Below are 21,922 nucleotides of genomic sequence, written 5' to 3' on the forward strand. Positions count from 1 at the left end.
GGGCAGAGCCAGAATTTGAACACTGCTCTGTCTGATCTCAGACAAATCAGTGTGCCATATACTATATCTGCGCCTCTCAAACTCACTTCTTCATCTGAGAGCTCAGGAGGAGAGAGGGAAGAACTGATGAGCCAAATGGCACTTCCAAAACCTCAGACGACTCAGTTTCTCATCTTTCAGAATGATTTTGCCTTGGGAGAAGACTCTACCCTATGATTATTAAGGTGATTTGAGCTCAAATTTTTAACCCAACCAACTAACCTCTATTCATTTCCTCTTCTCAGTAGACAAGGGGTAACACTAGGAGACAGGGGGTCAAAGATGATGTGGGCAACTTACATTTCAGATAGATACCTATTATAATCTTTCAGTGTTTAATCTTTAACACATATCACATAAACAAAAATAGAAGTGAAAATTTGAGGAAAGTAAGAAAGGAAGGTGGAAAGAAAGGCAGAAGGAAGGAAGGGGTGGAGGGAAGGTCTCTCCTTTGGATACGCCAGGATCAGGGGACAACAGCTGACCCTCCTGGCCTTCCCCTCTTGGCCAGGACCCTGGGCAGTGACAGGTGTTGGTGGCCCCAGCTCCCTAGGATCCTCTCAGATGCCTAGGTTTTTTGAGAAAGATTCTATTGCGATCATTGAACACCGGTTCCTGGGTACTCTGGAAGGAGTCTTCAGTGCCGGCTGAGAAAAAGGGCAGCTGATTGGGACACTTCCATTCCTGAGTTTTTTGGTGGAATTCAGCCTCCCAAGTCCAGGACCTTATTTCTGAGGTTTGTATGTTGGATTGAGGAAATGCTGATCTATTGTTTTGATGTTCTTTCTTCCCACCGCTCCAGTTAGCGTCTCCTGCTTCCCCCCAACACCACTGACTACTTATCTCTTGTGATGTCATCATCCATGCCATGGAAGGTCCCATTAGCACCTTCCAAGGGGTTTATATGAAAAGACTGTGAACCAGGCCTGGACGCTAATGAATTAATCTATAAGTGGGGAAAATCCGGCTGCTTCTGAGCAGGCCATGACACTCTCACAGCCCCCTGAATGAGCTGGAGTCTTTCCATCCATCCTTCATACCTGCCTCCCCATCCCCAGCAGCCTCTCCAGACGGCTCCCCACCTCCCCGCCCTCCCTCGCCCTGCTCCTCCTCATCCAGGCCATGCTGCTGCTGCTGCTGCGTTACTGCCCTGATTGCACTGTACTGAAGTCCTCTGGGATCTCCCCTGGCTGCTCCCTGAGGAGGGGGACCATGCTTATTCTCCTTTGTGTCCACAGGACACAGCACAAAATAGCCCCAGTATTGCTAATATGGGCGCTCACTGTGTGCCAGGCACAGCTCCAAGGGCTTCACCTGTATTCAATCCTTTAATCTTCCAGACTCTATGAGATAAGTCGTGTTATTATGCCCACTGAATAGATGGGGGAAACTGAGGCACAGGGCAGTTCAGTTATGTGTGCAAGGTCACACAGCTAGGAAACAGAGGTACTAGGATGCAAAACCAGACAGCCTGGTTCAGAGTCCAATTTCAAAGTTTGTTGACATCCATTGAGTTGTATTTTTAGAAATGGGAGTCTTTCTTCAGGTAATTAGTTAATCTCTGTTTGCAACTGGCCAAAAACTTAAGCTGAAGGAACAGCACATACAGAGACCATAGCCAGATTCCACAGCACAGTCGCATCTGTGGCACAGTCCCAACCCGGCCTCTGTTCTATTTCAGAGCCTCCATGGCTCCTCATTGCCTTCCGAGTTAAGGCCAAACACTTGAGCAAACTGTTACTCCTTTCCTTCTTGAACAGACAGTGCTTGGCACATCATGGGTGACTTAATTAACATTTGTTGAATGAATGAATGAACGAACGAATGAATGGATGCACTAAAAGATACACCTGTATGGGGACAGAGTTTAGCAACTGTTGCCTTTCTAAAATCACATCCCTGCCAACTTTTTCATGAACTAAAACTAGAACCCTATCAATAGCCTCATATATAAGTTTCATACACATTGGACAAGATTTACAAACCCAGAACATAGGATTTTATCAGGATCCTCATACACGCTAAATGATGACAAATTTTCATATTAAGTTGTGAAATTGTGTTTTCAGGTTAGTAACAGGGCTTGTGAGGCGTGTTAAATAGTCTCTGAAGCCTCTTTGACCAGTCTCCTAGGTGCTGAACAGACATTTTTAAGGTTTTTAAAACCAGACTTTATGTAAAAGGTGGAGAAATAAAGATCAAAAGTCCCTTTAGGGCTCTAATTTTGCTAATAGCCTTCAGAAAAGATTTTCATTATCTTTTTGCATTTTTAAGATAATGATGGATTCTGGAATAGTCTCAGAACTCCCATTTTATGAATTTTTGGAGCCTGGTTTAGAATGTGATTGGGTTCATCGGGCAGTCATTTCCTGCGCCTCTCCCACGAGGCAGGCACTGCAGTTGGCCTGGGCAGGGGGGGGGTGCTGGGGGATGGTGATACAGGGAGCTTCAGACGGGACCAAGAGGACAGTCCTGCCGTCAGGGAGCTTCCCCTTCCTGGGAGCGCTATACAGCTCTGAGGCACAGAGAGCCGCAGAGCATCATGGGAGAGGAGCTCGTTGACTTGGACTACAGAAGACCAGTTCAGGCCCCTTGGGAGGCTGGCCTTTGAGGTGGGGTTGAGGGGCAGGTGCAGAGAATGCTGTAAATGAAGAGAAAGAGAAGGTAGGAAGAAAGGGGCATCTTCGAGACGTTCACAGTCCAAGGCGGGAGATGGACCCAAACACACCCCATCATACTGCTACCAACAGATGGCGCGGGAAAAACTCTTCCCTGGCTGGGAGCATCACAGGGTCCTGGCTCAGCCTCCGCTTTGGAGCGGGTATGGAAAATTCAATGTGTAGGCGTGAGTATTCTGACTCACACTTTCTCCTCTGTCCTCAAACCACGCTTAACCTCTACTCCTCTGGCTGATGACACCACCCCACACTTTACGGTGAAAATAGGTCTTCTGATGGCTTCAGTGGGAGGAGGTCCTTGCTCCTCTGAGGTCCCTGAGGACCTCCCACGTTCACCAGTGCCTACTGCCTGTCCTCTCCTCTTTGCAACACTTCTCCCTCGGATTCTGTGAGCCCATTGTCTCACTGGACGTTCCTTCTCGGTCCCTTTGCTTCTCCCCCTTCTTCCACCAGGTAGCCAAATACTCCTTGACTGTTTCTACCTTTGCCACCCTCTTCACGCCGGGCCTCTGGGGACCTCCGGACCCACCGAACCTACTTGGCATCTCTGCTCCACTGTCTCACAGAGACTGGAGTCCAATGTCACAAGCAGAGCTCTGCCCTCTTCTCCCACCTGGAAATGTTGTCCCTCAGTCCTCTCCATCTAAAAAACAAGCCCCAGCCGCCACCCAACTCACGGTCGTCCTTGATTTCTCCCTGCCCGTGCGCACCACAAGACAAGTCTTAGCAGTTGCAGCCTCAGAATGTACCCCGGATCAGTGCACCCTGCCCGCTCCACGGCCTGTCGTCTCCCCCGTGGAGGAGCTCATGAGCCTCCCAGCTGGTCCGAGCTGGACCCCTGCTCCAGCTCTCTCGCCTCCTCAGTGCATCCTCCATTCAAAGCTGGAGGGTCTCTTAAAGCAAATTCCAGATTCTATTTCTCTTTTGTTTAATTCAATTCAAAGACTTGCCGACGTCCTGAGATAAAAAACGGCCCCTCCTGTCATGGCCTATGAAGCACCCACAGCCTGTCCGAGCCTGCCTCCCATGCTCTTCTCTTGTGGCTCATCCCCTTAATCAGGATGCTCAGACCCTGTGGCCTCTCTCCATTCCTCCAACAGGCTGGGTCTCTGCGCTTGCTGCCCCCTCTCCGGGATGCTGTTGCTCCGTCCTGCCCACAGCTGTCCGCTGCTTCTGCCCCTTTGTGACTATCTTAGCCCACATAGCTCCTCCTCAGTTAGGCCTTCTCTGACTCACCCGGTTGGCTATGCCATTGATATTTGTTTCTTTTCTATCTGCCCCCGTAAAATAGAGCCCCCCCTACATGCAGGAACGTCCTCTGCCTTGAACACAACTGTGTCCTGAGCGTCTCACTCATGCTGGTCAGGCTGTGTCTCCTCAGCAAACCTCTGAGGAAGAATAAACCCATGGCCACCCCTGCCCTCATGCTGCAACGCCCATCTCTGTTAACCCAGTGTGCCTGCGGGCCTCTCAGAACAGCCACCACACGGAGAAAGGAATTGAGCTGGGTGCAGAGTCAGAAGACTTGGATGTAAATCCGCTTTCCAACCTGTCTTAGTCAAGTGACGTTAAGCAAGTTACTTAACCTCTCTGAGGCTCAGTTTCATCACTTGCCAGATGAGGATGAGAATTATGCTTTATCCCTCAGAGCTCTTGGGAGAACCGCACAAGATCACGTGTGTGGCCGTGCTTTATGAATGACAGAGCACTTTGCAGTACCGGGTATGTAAAATAGCAATAGTGCTTGCAGATGGCTATTGTCATTTGCATTTTTAGCCAATGGGGAAGCAGGGACTCCATGAGGCTGGGGACCCATTTTCATCCCCACCCACAATGTGTGAGTGTATCAACCCCTGCAATCAATGAACATTCATTTTCTCCCTCCTTACCTCCCTTCTCTCTGAACTTTTCTAGTTTTATACATATTTTGCCAATTTTCTAGAAAAAAATGATACCTTGTTTTTCCTTATATTGATTTTATTATAAGCAAGGATGAACATATGATCATATTTTCATAGGTTCATTGACTATTTATATTTCTTCTGTAAACCGCCTATTTGTTTTCTTTAGGGAGGTATTGAACTTTTCCTTATGACTTTGAAATCAGTTTGTATATTAGAAGTTTTATCCTTTTATCCATCACATAAGTTAAAATATTTCCCCTAGTTTTTAAACTTATCTTTCAATCCCATCTATTATAGTTTTTTCCTTTATAGAAAGGATTATAAAAGGACTTACCCACATTTTTGTTCAAGATTTATGTACTTGTATTATTTGCATATAAATCTTTGATCTATCTGGAATTTATTTTGGTTTAAAAAGTGATGGAAAGATCTAGCTTTATTTCTTCCCTGAAGAGCTGTACCACTGCCCCAGCTCTTCTCTGTTGAATAGTCACTCTGCCCGCTGGCTCTGATCTCCAGTGCAGCCTTTCACCTGGATTCGTTTGTGAATGCTCCATGCTAATCCCTGATACATTTGTCTTTTCTTGCACCTACAACCCACAGCTTCCTACCTTTAACAGTCTTAGGATCTGGAAGGGTCTTCTGTTCTGAAGTTCCCTCGTACTCCTCGCATATTTGTTCTTGAAGATGATCTTTAGAATCTTTAGAATCACTGGGTCAGTTGCCTAAAAGCCATCCTGTTGGAAAGTTAATGGAGATGGGGCATGTAGGTTTGAGATGTGGATACATACTCGTAAGTTACCCTCTGGGAAGTTCTCACCATCCCTCACACCTCTGCCCACATCAGGCATTTCCCTCCTTGCCTCCATTGCTGTAGTGGAATATGACATCCCATTGTCATTTAATTTGCATTTCTTTGATTATCGATAAAGTTGAGCATCTTTTCAGATGTTTACGACTCATTTGTTCTATTTTTTATGGATTGCCTAATTCATACCCTTTCGTACTTTAATTGGGATGCTCATCATTTTCTTACCAATTTTTAAGAGGTCTTTATAAATGATTGATACCAACTGTCTGTCATATGCAATGCAAACATTTTTAAAATTCATTTGACATTTGTTTGTTTTCCCTATACGAGTTTTTGGATTTTTATGTTGTGCCTGACATATAATAGGAGCTTAATAAATACTAGTTGAATGTTGAATTAATAAGGTCAAATCTGCCAATACTTTCTTCATGGTTTCTGGCTCTGACCATCTCTCCCGTGAGGGATGTGTTTTATTATTTCTAATCACAGCAAAGGCTATATTGTCACATCCATTTTTTTTCCGTTAGTTCCTCATAACCGCCCTGTTAGGTAGAGAGGAAAGGTGTAACTTGAGTTAATTTTCAAATTTAGAACCCGAGGTTCAGGAGAAAAACAGGAACAAGTGTGATGGAGCCAGCAGGAGCAGCTCTGCCCCCTCGGCCGGCCAGACAGAGGGACGGACAGACAGGGCTGGACTTCAGGAGCATCTCCTGGGTGTGCCTATTCCCTTCCGGGGAAATTTCGACCTTCCACCTGTCCTCTGTGAGGAACTCTCTGGGCCTTTCTTTGAGTAATTAGCTTCTTACTAATATTTTGACTAATTAGGAAACGTTTGGATTCAGTTTGACTTGTTTGTTTGCCAAGGGTTTGGGCCAGTTTGGCATTTAGTCAGCAGCCTCAGCCCTTGAAGTGATCTCTGCCTCAACCCTGAGAATCACTCATGCATGGTAATCACACAGCCTCCCAAGGGCTGGAGGCGGTGGACTCTCACGCCCACTGGCTTTAAGCAGGTGCAAAGACCCCTGGAAAAATGGCCACCTCTGGCATCAAAATTATAACCAATATTAATTGTTATTATTCAGAAGGATGCCTTTGTTCCTACGTCTTTTTTTCCAGAAGATTTCCTCCAATAACATTTACTTGATTTTCACAATGAACTTGAGAAGTCATACTATGGCAACCTTTTCAGTCAAGGGCCAGATAGTAAATATTTGAGGCTTTGCAGGCCAAGGGGCAAAATTGAGCAACCGTTTTCTTGAAAGGTTGGAGTCCTTTTTACATTTTACATTTAAAAATATAGAAACCAGTCTTAGCTTGCGGGCTGTACAAAAACAGGCATAGGGCTGGGTTTGGCCTGGGGGCCAGAGTTTGCTGACCTCCAACATACAGTATCATGACTAGTGAATTGGTGATGAAACCGAGGCTCAAAGCAGCTGTGTGACTCTACATGGGTCATCTCTTTCTGAGCACATGGGATAATGTGTAGGGCTTTGAGTTCCACAATGATGGCTCAACATAATAGTCATTCCTTCATTCAATACCAACAATATATTAAGCATCTATTGTGTGCTGGGCCTCATGCTAAGAGGTGAGATGATGTAAAGAACAGTCATTTAAAGCTCCAGCTTTGATGTAAACAGGCCTGTACCTGATTCCTGGCCCTGCCACATCCATGCTGCATGACTTTGAGTAAATTACTTAATATCTCTGATCCTCAGTTTTCTTATCTGTAAAATGGGCACAATATAGTTCTTCTGTAACATTCATATATTAGCTCATTGGACTGTTGGAAATATTTAAGGGAATAATCTCTGTAGTCTTTAAAACAATGCCTGGAATATGGTATCCATTAAATGGAAGTTAATAACACTAGGAATGATAACAATAACTGTAATTGACACTGGGCTATCAACCTTCACTGTGTAGAGAGAGAGAGAGACAAGCACAGAACACATAGCTGCAGTACACCGTGATAAGAACCAAGGGGGGCCAGCCCCGTGGCCAAGTGGTTAAGTTCACTCGCTCCGCTTCGGCGGCCCAGGGTTTCGCTGGTTCGGATCCTGTGCACGGACATCGCACTGCTCATCGGGCCACGTTGAGGGGGCATCCCACATGCCACAACTAGAAGGACCCACAACTAAAATTTACAACTATGTACTGGGGGGATTCGGGGATAAAGAGCAGGAAAAACAAAAAGAAGATTGGCAACAGTTACTAGCTCAGGTGCCAATCTTTAAAAAAAAAAGTACTGAGGGGCTGCAAGAGAGGTCAGCAGGGAGCAGCTGCTTGCAGTGTGCATGGCGGGGTGCGGAGGGTTTGTGCGGGAACAGACTGTGCAGAAGGAGCGGGAAGCACAGAGCAATTAAGAAACTCTGGCTGGGAGCCCACCTGCTTCGCACTGGGGAGGCCTCGGTCAACGGCCAGGTTCCATTGATGGGGAAGATGAAGGCCAGGGAGGGAGGGAGCCTGTCCAGGATCACACAAGGAGAGCCCTGCTGTTAATCATTCGGAGAACCTTTACTGGACAGCGAAGGGAAGTGCACTGGCCGGAGAAGTTCACTGTCCAGTGGGGCAGCAGTTGGGCTGGGAGTGGGGATGATGAAGACACAGGAGCCAGGATATAAACCAGGCTATAAGGCATGACCCAAAGGGAATGCAAATAAGCCGCTGTTGGGGTAAAGAGGCAGGAGGGCAGAACCCAACCAGGCAGAATGGGGAGAGCAGAGCCCTGGAGCTGTGCTCCGAATGGGAGGGGTTTGAAGAGGCAAGGAAGGCACTTCAGGTGTGAGCAAAAGCTAGGGTGGGAGATCTGAGGTCTGGGCCTGCGCTGAACAGAAATATCTGCCTCCCCTTTAAGATAAAGAGACTCTGGGAATAGTGCCATGCCAGGTGGTGGACACAGAGTGAGCATCCAAGGCTGGGTTGCCCCGACGTTTCCCCCTCTCCTTGGCCTCAGCGCCTCACCATCACCTGGACTCTCCAGGCTGAGGCACCCACTTGCTCCCCTCCACTCAGCCTGGTACTACTGGTTTCTAACAGCCAAGTGCCCAGTGCTTCCTCCTGCAGGAAGCCCTGCCAAATTACTCCAGGACAAGTTTTCACTAACTGTAGTACATGTCCCAACTGAATGGGGACAGGCCATGTCCCAGCAGCCATGTTATAGGAAGGGGCTGTGCCCCTGGGTAGCCATTTGTTCCCCAGATCCTGACTTGTAGGTTATATCTATCAATACTTAACCTTATTAGAATTAAAACTGACATAGTTAGGTATGGCCTGGTGGCGAGGTGGTTAAATTTGCACGTTCCACTTCGGTAGCCCGGGATTCGCTGGTTCGGATGCCGGAAGCGGACGTGGCACCGCTTGGCATGCTATGCTGTGGTAGGCATCCCACATATAAAGTAGAGGAAGATGGGCACGGATGTTAGCTCAGAGCCAGTCTTCCTCAGCAAAAAGAAGAGGATTGGCAGCAGATGTTAGCTCAGGGCTAATCTTCCTCAAAAAAAAAAAAAAAAACCAACAAAAACTGACATATTTAAGAAATGCTCACTTACTAGTTCAACAATCATAAACTCATTACACGTTAACATAAATAACATCTTTTCTGAAAAAATAACTATATCTTCCAAAGCAAATCCAGTCATTGCCTTACATCATGGCAAATCTCTTTAATGTCTAGCTTAATAAAAGACAGCAGAATTCTCACTTCTGTTTTTTCATTCGATCTGTTGCAATATTATACCTTGTGCAGCTTTTGTAAAACTTCTCTGTACATTCATGAGATAAAGTGAAAAAGACAACATCTCTATGAAATCATGAAAATAGTTTTGAGTTCGTGGACTCTTCTTACAGGGGTCCCTGGACTGCACTTTGAGTATTTCTCTTTTGGAGGTAAGCTCACTGATGTATAATTGGCTAACCTGCTAGGCTTTAGGCTTCTGCTGTGTAGACAGGGGGCCAACAACCCCCCACCCCCACCCGTTGCCCAGCAGGACAAATGGGAAATGTACAAGAGCAACCCAGCACTGGGGTGGAATTTCCTCAAACTCTTGCAGGAATTGTTTTGGAGAAGAATCTTTGCTATTACGGTGCTCAGATTTCTGCAAAAGCTTCAGGTTTGTTTTTAAAGCGAATGGTAAGAAGGCATATATAAAAATATTCTGTGGACTGGCCTTTTTTTCCATCAGTAACATGGTTTCAATGCTGTTATAGAGAACAACATTAACATTTTTTTATTAAAAAGCCACTAGGCCTACATCTTAATATTTGGAACATTGTGATCATTTAAGGCTTGGTTCGGTTTTGCTAGTTGTTGTTGTTTTTCAAAAAAAAAAAAAAATCCCAGATTCTTTTGCAAGGCTGGGTGAGCCGTCAGAAGGCCCCTGACATTGGAGACCACTTGTTAGCTGTGCTGACATACAGGGGCCGTATTTATGAGCTACATAATTGAATAAAGATGGGTTTATAGATGGAAGAAAAAAGAATGCGAGAGAAAATGGTAAATAACTGTGTTCATTTGGCTCCCTTGGGATTGGGCTTGTTTTCTGCTTCCTTGCTATTAATGAAAAGAAATCCAATTTGTTCTACATGGTGAGATTTGTAATTTAGATGCTTATTAATTCTGGGTTTGCGTAGGAGCTCTTTGAAAATGTGATCTTCAAAGCATTTACTCTCAAAGGCCAGTAAACCTTGGCTGAAAACAAGCCAAACACATGTGGTTAAAGTCTTTTCTGTGTTTAACACAAGTTTATTGAATACCTGCCATGTGAAAAACCATCATCTAGATGTTGAGATGGTTGGGGTATAGAAGAAGTGCCCTCACTGTGGCCCACCATCCGGCTGGGGCAGCGAGGCAGGAGTACAGAGCAGATGGTAGGTCAGGCGGGGGGCTGGGAATGGGAATGGTGGCTGGTAGGGAAGGGTGGTGTGGGCCCAGTGTGGAACTGGGGAGTCAGGGTTCCAAATGAGGACCCTGGCATTCTGGTGTGGGCCAAAGCTGTGCCGGCCCTAGAGAGGCTGTCAGACCTGGAGACGGTGCAGGACTGCGATTCCCCAGCCACTGTGGAGTCCCCAGGCTTGGTCCAGCCCTGCACTGCACACAGCCCTTGAAGAGGATGTAATCTTGCCGGGGATGCAGATGAATACAGGATAAATGATGCCAGGAACACCTGAGGCGTTCTTGGGTGAATTCAGACCTCAGATAGGCAATTTAGTTTCCCCATGTTCACAAGAGGAAGCAAGAGCGTAAGCATCTCTGAGTTGAGCCATTTAAGCCACTTAAGGGCTGATGTTGCGCCAAGCGTACCACTCGGCTTGGGGAACCAGAGAAGATCAAGATGCAGTCTCTCTCATTCAGGGACCTGATCTTCTCCTCCCCCAGGTGCCTAGCAAGATGTTGAGGACACAGTATGTGCTCAGTGAGTATTTCACTGATTTGAATCCAAAAGCAAGGTCAGGCTCTCGTCTCAGTTCTGCCACTGCTCAACTTTGTGATCTTTCACAAGTCATTTAGCTTTTTTGGATAGTTTTTTACCTATAAAAGATGGATAATCTCTAAATAATACTTTCAGGATTTTTTCCAAGTTTAATTATAATAATAGCATCCTCCAAGCATAGAGCTCTCTACGGTTTACAAAACACGTTTATTTCCAAAATTTAAAATGAGTCCAGCTGAAGGTTAATTGGGGCAAAGGAGGTGGTGGTGGCTTCTAGAGATGTCTGCAAAAAATGTCAGACCAAATTTGAGCCTGAGAGGACAATTTGGTGTCCTGGCCTGACCCCAGCCATTGTGACCTGGCTCCAGTCACTGAGAGGCCCCAAAAGAGGCAGCACCGCCCCTGTGTCCTAGGAGGTGTCGACCCGCTCTGACTGGACATGTGAGGACACCAGCTACGACCAGGAACACCGCTGGGGACTTACACAGGGTCACCATTCACGGGGCAGGGCTTGCGGCTTTGGCACTTTAAGATGCTGAAGTCCTGGGAAAATGAAGTCCACAGTGGGACTGCCGCTTTTCCTCTACAATTTTAAGCAAGTGATTTCTTTCTCTGAGTCTCCTTTTCTCTGTCTTTGAACTGCTGATCAGAAACCCTCCTCATTAGGGGGACTGTATGGATTAAATGGACGATACCGTGGTACTTGGAAGAGGATGTGTGTGAGCTGGGTGGGTACCTCAGAGATTGACAGTGGGAAGATTAAATGACTCCAGACTGTAACTACATGAAAGTTCATTTCTTTGGATTTCCTGATAACTGTAGCTAACCTAAAAGCCCTTCATGCTTCTTTCCTCATCCTGATAATCTTCCAAAATGCTGGGTTCTGTTTCAGACGGAGTCCTTGCAGACGGCGGGGCTCTGCCCGGAGCCCCTGTTTGAAGTTCGGACACTGCGGATGGCTCTGCAGGCTGTGGTGGGGTGGAGATGGGGAGGAGGCACCCAGCCTCCTGGAACCGGGGCAAGGGCAGCGGTGTTGGGTGCAGAGAAAGCGGGCGTTGGATCCAGGAAGATCTGGGTCCCAACACCAACCCCGCTACTGAGGCGGTGGGTCACCTTGGGCAAAATGCTCATCCTCTCTGTCTCCTCAGGGAGGAGAAGCTGATGATAGTTTCTTTCCTTACCTATCGTTGTAAACCTGAAACAACCATCTACATCAGGTGGTAGTGCCCTGCCCGGCATATGAGCAGAAGGTTTGCATTATGGTTTTCTTCTCCCGGGAGGACAGAATTAGGCAAGCTGTCGGATACATACACATGCGCACACACACACACTCTCACACACACACTGTGTGCGATGCTCCTCCCTTCCATACAAATCACTGGGAAGCCTCCGCTCTGAGCCGAGGATCCAGGAAATGGATTCAGGCTGTCACCACAGAAGACAGGGTCAGAAGGGGCTCTATTTGTATATTCATAGCCTGATATGCTCATTTCCAACAAGGAGTTGAGTTAGAAATTGCATCTCTTAATACTTCAGAGACCCCAAACAGGTTCCTTTAAACTCCATTATCTCTAGATAATGTCTTCTAAAATCCTTTAGTTGCTGTGTTTATAAGTGTAGTGGGGTGAGGGCATTTTGAGTCTCCTGCCTCCGAAGGGAAAGTAGACTCTCCTTTTCTTGCCTTACTACACCCCTGGCGAGGGCAGCCACCGCGGGAGGAGAGCCGGGGAGCATGGTCAGGCAGCAAGGATGGGCCCCTTACAAGTGCCCCAGGAGGAGCCCAAGGAGGCCTTGGTGAACTCACCTCTCCATCCTGGAGGGCCACATCCTCATCAGGCAAAGCACGTCAACATGCTCACGGGCCCAAGAAGAACCTGGGAAGCCCTAAACGGAGCCCCCTGCAGCCATGGAAACCCAGAGGCTTGAAAATATTTTAGCAGAACGAAATACTTCTAATATTTTGTTAAATAAAAAAAAGCAAGCCATGGGATTGTATGTACAGTCTGATCGTGAATTAGTTTTTTTTGAGTGCACAAAACAAAGCCTGGCAGGATAGACAGCAAAAAGTGATGGAGGACTTTTTAGTTTTTTTCTTTATACTTCTCCCTCTTTCCAGGGATTTTTGCAGTGAACATATGTTGCTTTTACAATCAAGGAAATAGTATTTTGAAGTGTCTGTCTCTCTACTCTGACTATGAACGGACTGTGTAGACATCCCCACCCCCAGACACTTGCTCATGCTGTGCCCTTCTCCCCACAGAAAGTTCTCCTCCTTTGCACACAGATCCAGGTGCTATTCATCTTTGGAGGTCCAGTCTCCTACAGATTGCCCTTGCCAAGTAGATGCACCACATGCATTTTGTGCACCACCTCTATTCCCACAGGGCCCCCATGGTGTTCATGTCAAACACAAAGTGCCTAGGACAGTTCTGTGCACACACATGACACTCAATAATCCCTGAACCAACAAGCCACATCCGTGGAGAATCTCTCCTATTCTTATGGATTTCTTTTGTTACAAAGACTCACCATGACCTCTCTCATTTGAAGATATGAATCCTCATAGCATCACACTCCTAAGAGGATAGCAGCATGTCCAGGAAAAAGAGCCACAGGCCTTACAGTTAACTGATCTTGGCTACACAGCCAACTGATCCTAGCTCCACTGCCCACTGATCCTGGTTCCACAGCCAACTGATCCTGGCTCCACCACCAAATGATCCTGGCTCCACTGCCAACTGATCCTGGCTCCACCACCAACTGATCCTGGCTCCACTACCAACTGATCCTGGCTCCACCACCAACTGATCCTGGCTCCACCACCAACTGATCCTGGCTCCACAGCCAACTGATCCTGGGTCCAGTACCAAATGATCCTGACTCCACCACCAACTGATCCTGGCTCTACCACCAAATGGTCCTGGCTCCACAGTCAATTAATCCTGGTCACACAGCCAACTGATCCTGGTTCCATAGCCAACTGATGATGGCTCCACCACCCATTGATCTTGGCTCCTCAGCCTGTTCATCCTGGCTTGACAGCCAACTGATCTTTGCTCCACAGCCAACTGATGATGGCATCACGACCAACTGATCATGCTCCACAGCCAATGGATGCTAGCACCACAGCCAACCGATCTTGGATCTGCAGCCAACTGATGGTAGCTCCACCACCTACTGATATTAGCTCCACAGCCACTGATGATGGCTCCTCTACCAACTGATGCTGGCACCACAGCCAACTGATGATGGCTCCACCACCAACAGATCCTGGCTCCACAGAAACTGATTTTGGCTCTACCACCAACTGATTTTGGCTCCACGGCCAACTGATCTTGGCTGCATGGCCAACTGATCCTGGCTCCATGGCCAACTGATCCACATTCTACAGCCAAATGGTGATGGCTCACCACCAACTGATGCTGGCACCACAGCCAGCTGACCTTGGATCCACAGCCAACTGATGGTGGCTCCTCCACCTACTGATATTTGCTCCACAGCCAACTGATGATCGCTCCACCAGCAACTCGTTATGGCTCCATATCAAACTGATCCTGGCTCTACAGCCAACTGATGATGGCTCCACCACCAACCAATCCTGGCTCCACTGCCAACTGATCCTGGCTCCGCAGCCAACCTATCCTGACTCCAGAACTAAGTGATGAAGGCTCTACCACCAACTGATCCTGGCTCCACTGCCAACTGATTCTGGCTCCAACACCAAGTGATCATTGCTCTTCCACCCACTGATCCTGGCTCCACAGCCAACTGATCTTAGCTCCAGCACCAACTGATTCTGGCTCCACTGCTTATTGGTTTGGGGCATGTTGCTGAAACTCTGAGTCTCAGTTTCCACCTCTGTCAAACAGAAGCAAAATGTAGCACCTGATTTGCAGGACTTGAGGATGAGAGAAAATGAACGTAATGAGAGCAAGTCTTGCCTTGCACATTTTTGTCCCAGCCTCCTCTTTGCACTACTCTTGCTGTACCTAAAGAGCAGGATTTCCCCAGTTCACCCTGCGTGTTCCAGACCCCCAGTCCTGTCACTACTCTGAGCATCTGGTCTCAGCACCCACATAACTTGGCTTTTCCAGTGAATTTATGTCTCAGTCACCAAAGTGCTCTTCTGCTTACTCGGGGCAATTTGTTTCATCCCCATTAGGTTTCTGGCTTGTATTTATTTTTTCATTTCTTTCTACCTGAAAAACACTGAGTAACTCAGAATCCTTCAACCTGGGGACATCTCTCCAGTCCTGTCTAATGAGTCAATTGTGACTAGTCCATAGGACCCCAGGCTGCCCCTCCTCTGCCCTCCTTGCTCTCCATATCCCCCAACCCCGGGGACTCCTGGCCTCTGGTTTACCCTGACCCCTTTGGTGGAGCATAGACAGTGCTGCTGACTACCCCAAGTCCATGCCTCGCTTCCCCAAGCTGCACAAACAGAAAAAGTGAGGCTGAGCCTCCTCAGATGGCCCTCTCAGGATTGGCATAAGGTATGAGTGTGCAGCACAGTTGGTCATGTCCCTAGGATTAGGCCTGTTTCAGAGCAGGGCATGGAGTGAGTGCCCATTAAATGTGTGTTGACTGAATGTTTTTATAATTGGTTCGTTGTGTCTTGCTCTTTCACCCTCCTCAGCATTTCCTTTATCTTGTTAAATCTACTTCCCTAAAATGGCCAGACCCTAGTTTGTGAATTTTCTGCTTTCTTCCACCATTCATCGGAGCAGAGGGGTCACAGTCATTTCTACTTTTTGAGGCTTCTGGTATATTAAAAAGCAGAGCATTGCCAAACCAATGAACAACACCAGATGCATTTAAATGTTGACATTTACCAATTACAGTTGTACGATGAAGGCTTCCTGTGGGTCTGTCGGTGTAGCCTTTTGACAGGGTCTGCAGACCCAACAGCAAGTCTCAACGTGAGACTCTTCTTGAATGTGAAGGATGGATGAAGCACCTGCCCTCCCCCCAGGATAGGCCCCACCTGCATTTGCTGAACTTGGAGCCTATCGACTCCATCTCAGGCCTTTTGGAAAAGTGCACCCGGGGGTGGCCATTCACCTGAGAGTTGGCTCTTGGCAGCAATGGAAGGCTACAAAGCCTTTAATTCTAGAACTCTCACGGGACCAACATCAACCCAGGAGTTAGACAAAATGGGACTGGAGAATGAGCACAGGCTTTGGGGCCAGGAGGTCTCAGGTACCCAGGCCTGCTCCACTCATGTTAGATGTTGGGACCTAGGCAAGTTGCTTAACCACAATGTAGGTGTAAGAATCGTCGATTCCGAGTGTTGCTCAACACTGTGGAAGGAAACGTGGGTGAGGGCCTGCACGGCGCCCACATGTAGTAGGCTCTCTCCATAAATGATCCCGATTGTTCTCAGTCCTCATCAGTCCGTCATGGAAGGTGCTCTACCTTCTATGGATAGCATGGTGTTCACGGAGGATCCCGCGTCTCCTTTGGGAGAGTCTATCTGGTTAATTCCAGCAAGTACGTTTTTGAAGTAAATGAAAATTCCAAAGCATTGTGTGAGGCGTTAAAATCAGATTAGTTGGCCTTCCCCAAGAGAACTGGTGAATTTTTCAAAACCATCCTGCTCATTTCTCAGCCAACTGGTGCGCTGCGTGTTTGATGTTGACAGAGGCCCCTCATCGTACAGTGCCAAATTATTAAACGATGTTTAACATTTCAGAAGCACACTCCTCACTCCAGTTTTACGCTAAGCCGTCTAGTATTCTCAGAAAATCCGCATTCGTTGGCATTTTGGATCTCTTCCCACTCTCCCCCATCCCACTGCTTCCCGAGAGCCCCCGGACTGTGGATCCGAAGGCAAACTCGCCACTAAAAGTCAAGTCCTAACTGGATTAATCCAAAGCCTGTGCAGAACAGGTGATGTGCATCCTGATTCAATATTTCCCTGGCTGTGTGACCTTTGAACCATGGTTGCATCAGTTGTTCATTCATATGTTTATTCAACAAATACTTGTTGAGCGCATGCTATGTGCTTGGCTCTGTTTTAGGTGCCAGGGACACAGTGGTGAACAAGGCTGGCCTGGTCCCTGTCCTTATGGAAAGTATAGCCAGGTGGGAGAGTCAGACGCTAAGCACATGATTAAGCAGCTAATTATTTGAATTACAATCTTGACAAGTGAGACAAAGTGGAAGTTCAGGGTACTGGGGGCACGTAACTAGGGATCCAAGGGAAGTCTTCTCCGAGGAAGGCCCATTTAGGCTAAAACTAAAACTGAAGGCAGAGTAGGTGGTGGGGGCAGGGGAGCAATGAGCACACCTGTGAAGGGCCTGAGGCGGCAAGATGCTCAGGACATATGGGTAATGGGAAGACATCTGGTCCACCTGCTGCTCCCACACGAGGGTGGCCCCAGGTGAAGCTGGTGAGAGGCAGCACCAGGTTCTGCAGTCCTGGCAGGCCCTGATCAGGACTGTGGCCTCCACTGGTCAATTGGCTCTGGGGCTTTCTGAGACAAGACAAGGTGCAAAAGACCCTGGACACTGGGTGTCTAGAGAAGGGAAGGAGGCGGGTGCCCCGGAGGCTTTGGGTGTGCAGTGGGGTGAAGGGAAGCTCTGCAGACTAGTCTTAGCACAGATGTCACAATATCATGGAGGGCTGGTCCTGTCTTGAGCAGGGCATAGCTGATGGCAACGTAGGCAGGCCAGAGGGCGCAGGACCTGGGGATTCCAGCAGACCTGTTGGACATCCTAGGGTCCCTCAGTGATCAGGTCATTCAGGTAAGGGTTTCAGGTCACAGCTAGAAGAGGCGGGCAGCCACAAGAGTCACCCCACACGCCGTAGCAGGAAGTATCCCCCAGTGACTGCATCTTTCTTTAGCCCCTCTCTCCTTCCCCGTCCTGTAGGCCTCAATAGCCTGAGTGTCTGCATCCTGCTTTGGCACCTGGCCCTGTCCTCTCATTGTCTCAGGCCTGGGTTCTGCCCCCTCCTCCTCCCACTGTGCATGTACAAACACACATGCCCACTTCTTCCAGGACAGAAGCCTCGGAGTTTGGGCGGGACTGACACTTCTGGCTGTTGCTGCTTGTAGCCTGGTCATCCTTCTGGGGCTCTCTGCCCTGACCTCCCTGCGTCACCTCCAGGAAGGTCTGGTCTTGTTGGGGTTAGAGCCTTCCGTCTTCTCTCTCTCCATCCTCCTCCTCCACCTGCTCCATCTCTCTCCCTCTTCTGACTTGGCTTTCCTCCCCTTACGGCTTCTGCTGCAGGAGCTGAGGTCTGAACATCTGTTCCCTGAGCTGCTAGAGCAGTCTCCCAACTTTTCTCCCCATCTCCTGCCTGGTTTCATCCTGTCTAGACTCAGTGCTATAGCCAGAGATATAGTTATGAAGCATGCATCCGATTGTGTGCTCTAAAGCCTTTGGTGACCACCCAGGCCCACGCTGGTCTGGCTGTCTCCCATCTCCCAGCACCTCTCCCACCACTCCTGGCGAGCCATCTCTCCCTGGTTTTATACACTGCTTCGGTTCCCAGGCTCTCACGGACCTTCATGCTTTTATTGCTTCTGTCCGCTTTCTGGAAAGGCCCCACCCACTTCCTGTAGACAGTCCCTACTGGTCCTTCAGCCCTCACTTCAGGGCTTGGTCGCCTCTGGAAACCTTCCTCAGTGTCTGCAAACACAGTTGCTACGCCATTTCTGGGCTGCTGCCATGCGCCCTGCTCTCCCCCATCATGGTGTTAACTCACTGATTATGGTGGTCTGTTTACAGATCTCCCTTACAGACTTAGGCTAGCATCTCCTGTCCTATCCTGTTCTGCCCTGCCCTGCCCTGTCCTGTCCTGTTTCAATACACTGCCCTCCAACTTCCCTCCACCCCGTTCTATTCTATTTCATTCCATTCAAGAGGGAATGAGTATGAGATAACACAAGAAAAGTGCTTAGCACAGTGCCTGTCACAGAGCAAGCACTAAATAAATGTTACCTGTTATGATCATGCCACAGCACGGTCTTATTTATTATTTTTAATCTTTAGTTCATTTATTTATGCATTAGTTCCATGAATGTTAATTGAGCACCTCGTACAAACCAACCTCTATGTTAGGTGCTGTGGATTCAAGAACAAACAGAAACAGACGCAGACGCTGCTCTCCTGGGGCATCCTGGGGGCTGAGGGAATAGCCTGTGTCCGGGCCCTGTGGAGAAGGGAGCATGGCAGGTCAGAGAGTCTGGAGGAAGGCCAGTGCTGCCAGAGCAGAGAGAGGAGGGAAGCAGTAAGCAAGATGCGGCTGGGAGTCCATAGAGTTCTCATTTCAAAAGTAATGGGAAATCATTGAATCGGGGCTAATCTGATCAGATTTGCCTGACTCAGAATTACGAAGACTGAACATACCTAATAAATGCTGTCTGAATAAATAGATGGTGGATGGGTGTGTGAATTAATAACTGCGGCTAAGTTTATGCATGCCTACTATGTTCTAGACACTATCCTAAGAGTTGTGTATGTAATAATTCATGTAATCCCCACAAGAACCCTGTGAGGTAGGTGCTATTTTAATCATTTTCATCCAGCTGATAAGGAAAGACAGACAGAGTTAAGTCACCTGCCAGAGTCACACGGCCAGTGAGCGTGGGCTGGATTTCCACCTGGGCACTGAGCCCCGGATCCTGGGCTCTGGGGATGGAAAGATGGAGGCACAAGTCTGTACTGACAAACCACCCCAGGAATGAAAAGCCTTATCTTCATATGCATCTCTAATTATGAAGATTATTCCAGTTACTTCTCCACACATGCGTCGTCAATGTTCTTCACTTCTCATTAGAGTCACCTAATTAGAGGTAATCCAGTTAAGCCTGCTTCTGCTTTCTGTGGTTCCCCGGACTCACAGCACCTTCCCTTTCTCCCCCGCAGTCTGTCGCTGTCTTCCCCAAATGGTTGGAAGCAACATAGACATTTATTTTTAATGAGAAGGCCGAGAGTTTCATTAGGATGCGGATCCGAGATCTCCTCCTGATAGCTGTTTGCTCTGTGCTAGTTTTTCTAACAAGTAATTGGTTTCAGATTGCTAGGTGGGCATTACTTTACAAAACGGGATCCCAGTTACACAAAAATAAATGATTTCCTATCTTCTGGCATGCGCGAGTCCTGTGCAGTGTGACTTTCCTCGCAAGGCTGGTTTGGGGAGCTGTCACTTGGCGATTCTCTCCTCCGTGCTGGGCCCTTGACCTGCTCTATCATCATGGCAAGTGAGGAGTCTGACTTTATTTTTTTTTCAAGTAGTTTTCCCCCAGGGAAATAAACAAACTGTTTGGCAGCCGTGGTTCTGACCTTCAGTCTACAACTCTCTGCAGGATTCGAACTGTGAGCTTGTTGGAAGCAATCGCTCTGTGTTAGGAACACGCAAGAAAATTCTAAGCCCTCTTTTAAAATAATCAGGAAGCCAAACACCTTCTGATGTCTCCTCTGTCATGTTGTTAGCTCTGTTGAAAGTCAGGGTAAGCCGGCGAGCTGTGATCAGCAGGGAAGTGAACTCTGTAAAACCACAATGAAATTATAATTAATTGGGGTTAAGGAAAATATTGGGGATTTTCAGAGGAACACAGTTGGGTTTGCCTTGGTTTTAGAGTCTGACGACGGGTACCTGGGAGAAAGATGGGAATTTGCATTCGTTTTGAAAATGGAGAGCAAAACCTTTTCAGGGTTGACATTTTCAGCAATCAGATTAGTTGTTAGCTTGTCTCCAAAGGTCTCCACCCTAATCCTGGGCAATTTCTATTTCGTGTTATTCGCATATTTGTTAATTTCTTTGTGAACATAAAGAAAACATTTTAAAGAAGCTGTCCAAGGGCTCTGGGGGAAAAAAGTTCAGGCAATTACGTTCGATGAATCAAATAATGTGCGATTCCTGGTGCCAGGTGCGGGGTATAAAGGCGGGTGGATCAGGCACCATCACCCCCAGCCGGAAATTCTACTCTAGCCAAAGGGATGGAAAACCAAGTGCGACAGATTATTTTCCGGCTCTTCATTGAAGCCTCTGTATGTCAGAAGCCATGCATTTCATGGTGCTTAATGGTTATAATAACCCTGAAAATTAGGGACTGTTAGTTCCTTTTACAGATAAGGAAACAGGCTCAGCGAGGTTGGCCGGGGATACAGGACAAAGTGGTGGTGGACGCAGGGCTTCCTTACTACAAAGTCCACAGCTCCTTCCACTCACCAGTGCAGCCCCCGTGTCCTCACAGGAGGCCAGAAGGCAGGGATCCTTTCTGCAGGGGGAGGCACCTCCCGGAAGGCTCCACAGAAGAGATGGCAGTTCAGTGGAGCACAGCGTCATTTTGAATTAATGACAAATTGCGGCTGAGAGAGGCTGAGAGCAGAGGAGCTGAGAGCACCTAGAGGAGGTGGCAGAGCGCTCAGTGCTTTGGAAGAAGCTCGAATGGCTTATAAAGTTGTAGCAAAGGGGCCATGATGACGGCAGGAAGGAGGCGACTCAGAGACTGACGGAGGATTTCACAGCTTTCGAGTGCATCCATGCCAGCTACTCAGAGGCCATTCCTGTATTCACAAAGGAAAGTGTGTCATTGGTAAAAGTCTAGACATCACAATGGCTTTGTGACACCAAGCACAGTGCATGGATCTCCAAATTACAGCAAATGCACCCCCCGATTTCCCTGCATTTGGTTCTTGGGCCTTTGAGAAGGTGACATCTGCCAGTGTGGGAATACTGAGGGCAGGTTGAAGTGTGAAGAACAGGAACAGGCCCTCCTTTCTGGGCTGGCCCTTTTTCCCTTTGACCCAGCCAAATCCCAGTTCTCAGGTGGCCACAAGGCCGAGGGACTAGCGTGGGCGGAACATCTGGTTCAAGGAAAGGGTGTGCTCTGGACCACTGGGATTTTTGACAGCAGTAAACACTGTCACTTGTAGGGCGCACATCAGCAGGTGACAGGCCCTGGACATTTCCCACATACAGTCTCATGGAATCCCACAACCATCCCATGAGGTGGTTTCTCTTTTTTTTTTTGGCTCCATCTTCCATTTGAAAAATTAAATAGCCATCCTCAAAGCCAAGCTTCCAGGGACGAGCTGGGCAAAGAC

At 47.9% G+C, this 21,922-nt stretch overlaps 1 protein-coding gene and 1 long non-coding RNA gene across 3 annotated transcripts in view; one reads left to right on the forward strand and one right to left on the reverse strand.

The window, feature by feature from the left end:
* CLSTN2 (calsyntenin 2) overlaps nt 1-21,922 on the forward strand; it is a 553,125-nt gene that overhangs the window by 315,740 nt on the left and 215,463 nt on the right. The window lies entirely within an intron of this gene.
* On the reverse strand, nt 18,818-21,410 carry LOC139076055 (uncharacterized). Its single transcript, XR_011527286.1, has 3 exons — nt 21,045-21,410; nt 19,431-20,359; nt 18,818-19,022 (listed from the first exon to the last, which is right to left on the reverse strand). It is a non-coding gene; the product is annotated as an uncharacterized lncRNA (long non-coding RNA).

The sequence above is a fragment of the Equus przewalskii genome, chromosome 15 (assembly GCF_037783145.1).
Source record: "Equus przewalskii isolate Varuska chromosome 15, EquPr2, whole genome shotgun sequence".
NCBI lineage: Eukaryota > Metazoa > Chordata > Mammalia > Perissodactyla > Equidae > Equus > Equus przewalskii.